At 35.0% G+C, this 7,877-nt stretch overlaps 1 protein-coding gene across 1 annotated transcript in view; it reads right to left on the reverse strand.

Moving 5' to 3' along the window:
- The window catches only part of ARHGAP15 (Rho GTPase activating protein 15), a 622,919-nt gene extending 616,292 nt beyond the window's left edge, over positions 1-6,627 (reverse strand). The window contains exon 1 of the mRNA XM_036422005.2: positions 6,497-6,627. The gene's annotated coding sequence lies outside the window, so the exon portion shown is untranslated. The remainder of the gene's footprint in view (positions 1-6,496) is intronic.
- Between the last annotated feature and the right edge of the window lie 1,250 nt (positions 6,628-7,877).

Here is a 7,877-nt window from a genome sequence, read left to right on the forward strand (position 1 = left end):
GGAAGGAAGGCCTACTCTTACACCATTTCCTGCATGAGGCCTCTAGTGGATAACGTAAAGACATATACATAGCCATGGGACTTGGGAAAGCGAAACCATTAGGACTCTGATATAACATATTCTGTACTATTTCTATGGCACTGTATTTATACATATAAGTTTATATTTAACTTGCTGTGTTTGTGAAACTACAAAGTTTTCAATGGCTAAAGAGCACATTGATTCTTTGTGTCCCTGATAATTTCTAGCACAATGCAATGTACTTAGTTGCTCAAAATTATTTACAGAGTTGAATTGAACTGGGCTGATGCCACACAAAAAAAAGAGAAAAATCAATTTTAAAATCCACAATTGTACTTATTGTGTGTTACTGACAAGACCAATATTTTAAAATAAGTTATTCCACCTATTCTTTGGTATCCTATAAGTACTCCCTCTCATCAGATGAGCTTCCCTACCATGTTAGAGGAAGAGAAAAAAATGAAGCATGTATTCCCTCAACGTCCTCTCCTCATTTCATCTTATCTATACCAATTCATCTGCATAGACACTCATTCCAGTGTTCCTCCGTCTGTTTCAGGTCAATTTATCTACTTGAGCTAGTGATTTACACCCATCTGTCTGAGTATCCTCTGAGACCTTGTTGGGTTTCTGAATATTTTTCTTCCTTTTATTTATTTGTACTTCTTTTCTCCTCTCCTTCCTTTAAACATTTATATTTCATCCCATTTTTTTTTTTTTTTGGCGACTGCCTATTTCAAGCTTTATACAAAGTGTATTTTACATATGCTAGCCCCAATTCCTTACTTCCTTTAGCATCTCATTCTAAGGCTTGAACTTCGCTGATGCTTCTGATCCCGTATTACATATTATATATTACATATAGTTGACAAAGGATACGTTCGCTTAATAAGAATGACAAATAGAACTTTAATTTTTTTTAAATCAAGCTCAACCTCAATCCTCATAACAGAAATATCAAATAAAACTGATGAGATGCAGTTTTGTACAGATTGGCAAAACCTGAAAAGTGTGTCAACACAATCTGTTGGGAAAGCTAAGGAGCTTCCAGCAGCATCCTCATTATGTGCTGGGGGAAGTTCAAGAAGTTACAACTAACATGAAGAAGCGTTTGGCAATAACTATCAAAATTATTTTATCTCTTGGTTTTTAAATAAATAGTATTTCTGAAATTCATTCTATAGATACCTTTTCAAGTGTTCACAATTACTTTAAAACATTCATGTATTAGAAAAAAAAAAAAAATGAAAACACCCATGAAACTTTCAACAAGAGATTGAAATGATGCATGATATATATCCACACAGTGGAGTACGGAACAGCTGTAAAAAATGAGAGAATTACATAGTTTTTTGTTTTTTGTGTTTTTTTAGTATGGAAATATTTCCAAGGTATTACTAAATGAAAAAAGCAAAGTATGCATAGTATGGTAGCTTTAAATATAATAAAGGAAGACATATGTGTATGTAGAAAATACAGAGTTTTAAAATGCTGCCGAAACCGGTTTGGCTCAGTGGTAGAGTGTCGGTCTGCGGACTGAAAGGTCCCGGGTTTGATTCTGATCAAGGGCATGTATATTGGTTGCGGGCACATCCCCAGTAGGGGATGTGCAAGAGGCAGCTGGTCGATGTTTCTCTCTCATCGACGTTTCTAGCTCTCTATCTCTCTCTCTTCCTCTCTGTAAAATATCAATAAAATATATTTTAAAAAAATAAAAATTAAAATGTGGTTGGCGCCCTGGCTGGGTGGCTCAGTGGGTTGAAGCCTCATCCTGGGCACCAAAAAGTTGCAGGTTCAATTCATGGTTGGGTTGTACAGGAGGCAGCCAATCAATGTTTCTCTCTCACATCTATGTTTCTCTCCCCTTTTCCTTTCCTCCTTCTCTAAAATCACTGAAAACATATCCTCAAATGAGGATTTAAAAATAATGTGGCTGCCTGTTTGGTTAAGGTGGAGATGAATGTGGTATATAAAAATTAGAATGTGAGAAAATTTTTCTCTAAAAGTTTTATATTTGTTTTTATTTCGAACAACCTCACTGTATCTATCACCTATTCTCAAACTAAAAATAAACAAAACATGCATATAAAAATGACTTCCATAAAATGAAAAGGGAAAGAAAAAGAGATGATTGCAGCCTTTTTAAGAACCTCAAGGGGCTTGGGGAGATGGGCTAGCGCCAGATCTTGGAGGAATAACTCTCTCCAATGACTGCAACCATTTCTATAAACTTGCCTGAGGCATTTGTCACCAATAGTGAGGTATATGCAAGAAGCTAATAAATCCTGATGCTAAACAACCCACTGAGAAGCAAAATATAGATCTCCAATTAGGTATTTTCCACGCTCAACAACATTGTTGTTATTTACAATCCTTAGGCATAATGTGTTCAGCAAGACCTCTCTATTAGGATCTCAAACTGTTTCTGGCCTGACCTCCTACCATTATCTATTCTTCTAGCTAACAAAGCCAGACAACTAAGTCTTCCTCAGAAATTTTCTGATATGTCTCCATGTTTTTGTGCCTTGACATGTTCTCTTCCTGTCACTTGGAATGTTTCTCATCTCCCAAGTCCTAGCTTTGTCTGAAAACTACTCCAAATATTTTCTCCAAAGCTGTTCTAATTTTTCTGGTAGGATATGATCAAATGGAGCAACACCTGAAAAATAACCCTGATTTACTGGCTGTCATAACAAGAATACAAAAATGTTAGATGAATTTCTGAACACTGATAGAATATTTCTTGTATCATTTTATGGCATGCAGAAATTTTTATTTACATCATAATTATTAAAATAGTAATCATACTAGATTATAAGTTTTAGATGACAAATATTGTGGGGAGGGGTTCATACATGGAGATGCTGGTTAAAAAATATTATTTCAGTTTCATTTAAACCCTTGTTTCATTCAAACTTACCTATAAACTGATACTGTATTTCATTCTGATGACAGAGTTTGGACAATTTGAGTAAGTAATGTTTTTAAATGTGACTATATATGGCTGTGTTGTGGAGTTCTGTGCTTTTCCCTACAAGTAATGAAACCAGCTTTCTTCTGGGGAAAGCATTTTCATTTCTGTTGTGTGGAAACTCCTCTTTTCAGCTAAGATAACATGTGCTGCAGGAGGAGGTGGCTCCTCAATCATGATGAACCTGTGACGTAGGCCTGGTCACTCAGGGTCAGTCAGGGTGTCTGTGCCCGAGTCAAAGATCAGCTCGGTTATGGTCATGTGACACAATTTAGTCCAAATAGATCTCAATGCTTTGTTGTGATAGACTCTAACAAATTAAGGCATTAATTTGCAACAGAGTTTGCTGAAAGGGTCGATGTAAACCTAAAGCTTTTTTGTCATTTAAGTGTGAGTTTCTGCAATAAACTGCTTATAGATAAAAGAAAATAAGAACGAATCCTAATATTTATGTGTGATCTCCTGGATCCAGCCATGCCTGACTTCACTCTCCTTGGAAATTTTAATTATATAAATCATTGTCTATATTATGTCAACTAATTTTAACTCATTTTTAACCCTTTATAAATGAAAGTCTACTATAAACTGAAATTTATAATATTTATAAATATATTTTTTATTTATTTACTTATTTATTTTCTTATTTATTTATTTTTAGCCCTCACTCTAGGGCATGTTTAGGGGGAGCAAGAGAAGGAGAGAGAGAGAAAGTTGGGGAGAGAGAAACATCGATGTGAGAGAAAAACATTGACTGGTTGCCCTCTGTATGCTCCCCAACCTGGGATGTAACCTAATAGAGGCAGGACACAAGTACATTTTAATGTCCAGCTATATAACAATTATTTTGTTATATATATATATATATATTTTTTTTTTATTCAAAGGGTTAAATTTAGGATGATAAATGATTTTTAAAAAATATATAAATCAATTGATTATGTTAAATAGTTTCCAAGTTTATGGGAATACCAAAACTATCTGAAGATAAGATTCATGTAATTTTCATCTACCATAAGAAATATGTAAGTTTTTTCAGAAATACCTTAGAGCAATGGGCACATCTCTTTGATTGACCCTTTATATAGGACAGTCTTAGGAATTCTGTGCTTAAATACCACATGCAGGACCAATGAGTAACAAAACACACTTTCTGCCATAACATATATCTTCCTATTTGCCTCACTTGAGATGGAAGACCTCAACATTTAGCTGTTCCTGTGGATCCAGTCTGCTGGGAGACCATAGTAGAAGTCTACTAGGAGGATGGCCTGGCTAAAAATAGAGGAAAAAATGCTGTGACCTTTTCCTGTGAGCATGGACAACTTTTACCAGATGCTCTCAATGCTGAGAAAAGAATGAGTAGATTTTTAAGGACAATGGGAGTGAGATGGAATGAGCAAAGTGAGGCCTTCCCATCTGGGTAACAAGGCTGGGGTATTCTAAATTAGAGATAGAGTAGGCCACTCCTGAACAGACCTTTAAAAAAGAAGAGGAGGAATATGAATGAAGGCATGTTTTCTTTCTGATTATTGCTGAGTGCTGGCCCCAAGTGGAAAAGAATGATATTCTTTTAGTAAATCAACTTTGAACTAGCCCTTCAAATGAGATCCTCTGCATTGTTATTATTTCACCAAAATGTGTTTCTTATTTATTCACTTAAAATGTATAAAGCTATAGTAACCTACAATAACCCAACTGGAATTGCTTCTTAAGGCTTGGTCTGTATATTCAAGAGATAATACATTATGTGTTTTACAAGCAATTCTGAGTGTATTTTAGTTTACATGTCTATAAGCATTACTTGTTCTTTATGCTTTAGAATGCTAAGCTATGTTAAATTAATTCTTAATTTTACATATATTCCATGAAATGTTTTTATTTTAATTGTTTCTGCAAGAAACCATTGTTTTATAGAGAATTTGGCTTTTAAAATATTACTCAATCTAAAAATCTATACTGATCTTTTTTTTCAGTATCAAATGCTTATATGGACATTCATTTTGTTCTAATGTGTAAGTACTACATATGTTTATTCATGCAACTTTTTAATAATAAAATGAAATAAGCTAATAACATATCAACCCAAACTATCTGAATTACATAGATACAGAGGGTCAGAACCATAATATTGAAGGCAGATTTAAATAATGTTTTCCATTGTGAGGTAATGCAGCAAATTAAAAAGCTAATCACTATATCAAAGCAAATGTATATTGCCAAGATCTTTTCACACTCTAGCAATAAAAAAAAAATGTATTGAACACCAAATCTTAATCTGTTTTTGGTGATAATTTTAAGTTAACAAGTAGCAAGCTTCAGTATTCACAATTGAAAAGGTCTTAAAATGGAGTGTACTAGTATGCCTAATAATTTCCTGCTAACTTGACCATATTAAAGAAAAACACATTTATATATGTCTTTCAATAGAAGACAAGAAAAGAAAATTGTTGTCACTTATCAACCCTGTAACCATTTTTAATAACTCAAAACTATAGGTGTTGTGGGGGTCATCTCTTCCCCCATCCAACAGCACAATAAAAATAATATTAGAAAAGAGTGGATCATATCGGGGTCTTTTATTAAAATTCTTTCAAAAATCTACAGTCAGATTTATTTTAGTATTTGTCTCTGAGATTAGCAACACTTTAGTATTTTCTGCACATGTTACAGCACCAGAAACATTCTATAAAAGCAAGAAGTCAATATAAAAGTTCTTGTCAATTTATGATTAAGAAAACCTTTTTTATTACTAGAGTTTTTATTTTGGAAAATCTCAAGGAAGGAAAATTATATAATTATATAAATAACAAAAGTATATCGCTAATTTGCCTCTTTCCCCACAAGTAACCTTCGGTGAAGTCAGCTGTGACCTCTGTTTTAAACATACAGTTTTGCTTATGAAATAAAACTTCCACTTATTTCATTTACATTTTAAGTAAAATTTAGAAAAAAAAAATACATCCAAAAGTACAGAGCTTTCTTTTGCATTTTAAACTTTGCGCTTTTTAATAGCTATTTAATAAACTATTCATTTAATAACCACGTTTTCAAGGGTTTCTAGTGGTAACTTCATTACAGCACTTTACAGTATTTCTCACATTGCAATCTATATGTTATTTCTTATTGTTAAAATGCCTTTTTTTTTTCATTTGCTGGATCTCAAATAGTACATATTTTTATAAGACCAGTTAAAAATGCAAAGTTTTGCATTTTCTCTGGTAGTTATTTTTACAAGCACTTTCACACTAAAAATATACCTTATTTTGTCTTTAACATTTTACTATGAAATCTGAGTAAAAGACCCGAGTATAACATCTCAATAAAGAAGTTGAGAATTTGACAGCTGCAAATATGAAAAGAATATTCTTGCCTGCAACCAAAGGGAACAAGCTTATGTTTCAATCACAGGTGAAAACATCACATTTTTGTAGAAATGTTAGGCTAATCTGTCCAATGTTTTCCAGTTTAAATTTCATGTTCAATATAAAGTTAAAACTTACTTACCTTTTCTCCGTGTTGACTTGTTTATTGAAACTGCCATCAACTTGTTACTGTTAATGACTCTTTCAGCAAAAACGGAAAACAGTGAAGTCACATGTCGTAAGATTAGGCCTATGTTGGATGCTGTTTAATTTCAGAACTGAAGAAACAAAAAAGGGAGGGGGTGGGGGTGAGCACAAAAACTTTTAAATGAAACCACTTCCTGCGTAGTTACGGTTAACCACACACTTCGCATCATTACTCGATTTGGAGACATTGCCTTGTATAGTCAACAATATCGCTATTTTTTCAATATGATTTTCAATTTCCACACACTACACAGTTATATAGGTATCACCGATTCTGATTTAATGGGGGAAATGTGTAGTTAAAAATTTGGCAGGGGGAGGAGCCGGCTGCTGAGCACTCACGGAACTTCCTCTTTCTCTGGCTTTGAGCAAGAGCTTCAAACCTAAGCCTGTACTTCCCCCAGTTGGCTTGAGCATTCTCCCATGCTGTCAGAAGCTCTGCCTATTGATTGAGAACCAAGAAGCCACTCCCAGTTCACAGACGGGGGAATCTCCCTGGCTCATGGGTGGACCCACGGAGGTGCTCCAGTTAATAAGGTCATGGGGTTGCACCAGTTGCATTAGAACTTCAGAGAACACAGCACTGGGCCACGCTGCCGTCTGGGGGTAGGAGGGCACTGCTCTAGCACATGCTGCATGTGGCACTGACTCTGGCTGTGGCTCCTGCATTGGTGTGTCCTCTCTGGCAACCTCCTAAGCAGTTCTGAAATCTGCTGAAGAGCGTTTGGTCTAGATAGCTGAACGATTCTTTGTGTGGCCTGCCTTAAGAAGAAAAGTAATGATCCCAAGGGCATCATTTCTGGCATGGTGCTCTGAGACTATCTGTGTCAACCAATCCAAGACATATATTTTGTTGTCGTTTGGGGAGAGGTGGGCATCACAACAATAATGGTATGGTATGCATCTTTATTGAATCATGGCGTTCAAGAAATAAGCTCCTGGATGTCCTGGCTTAGCTGGTTTGGTGAGATTTCCAAAACATTCACAAATGGAAATGTTTCCCATTCAAATATAGGAGAACATTAAGTTACAGTCTTTTGTCACACAAATAAATTGGACTAGAATCTGTACAGTAACACTAGGTAGCTTGAAATCTTTGGCACACATAAAGACAATCTTTTTTTAAAAATATATATATATATTTTATTGAGTTTTTACAGAGAGGAAGAGAGAGGGATAGAAAACTAGAAACATCGATGAGAGAGAGACATGGATCAGCTGCCTCTTGCATACCCCCTATTAGGGATATACCCGCAACCAAGGTATATGCCCTTAACCGGAATCAAACATGGGACCTTTCAGTTGGCAGGCCGACA

This window comes from Pipistrellus kuhlii, unplaced genomic scaffold (genome assembly GCF_014108245.1).
Source record: "Pipistrellus kuhlii isolate mPipKuh1 unplaced genomic scaffold, mPipKuh1.p scaffold_m20_p_7, whole genome shotgun sequence".
In the NCBI taxonomy this organism is placed as follows: Eukaryota; Metazoa; Chordata; class Mammalia; order Chiroptera; family Vespertilionidae; genus Pipistrellus; species Pipistrellus kuhlii.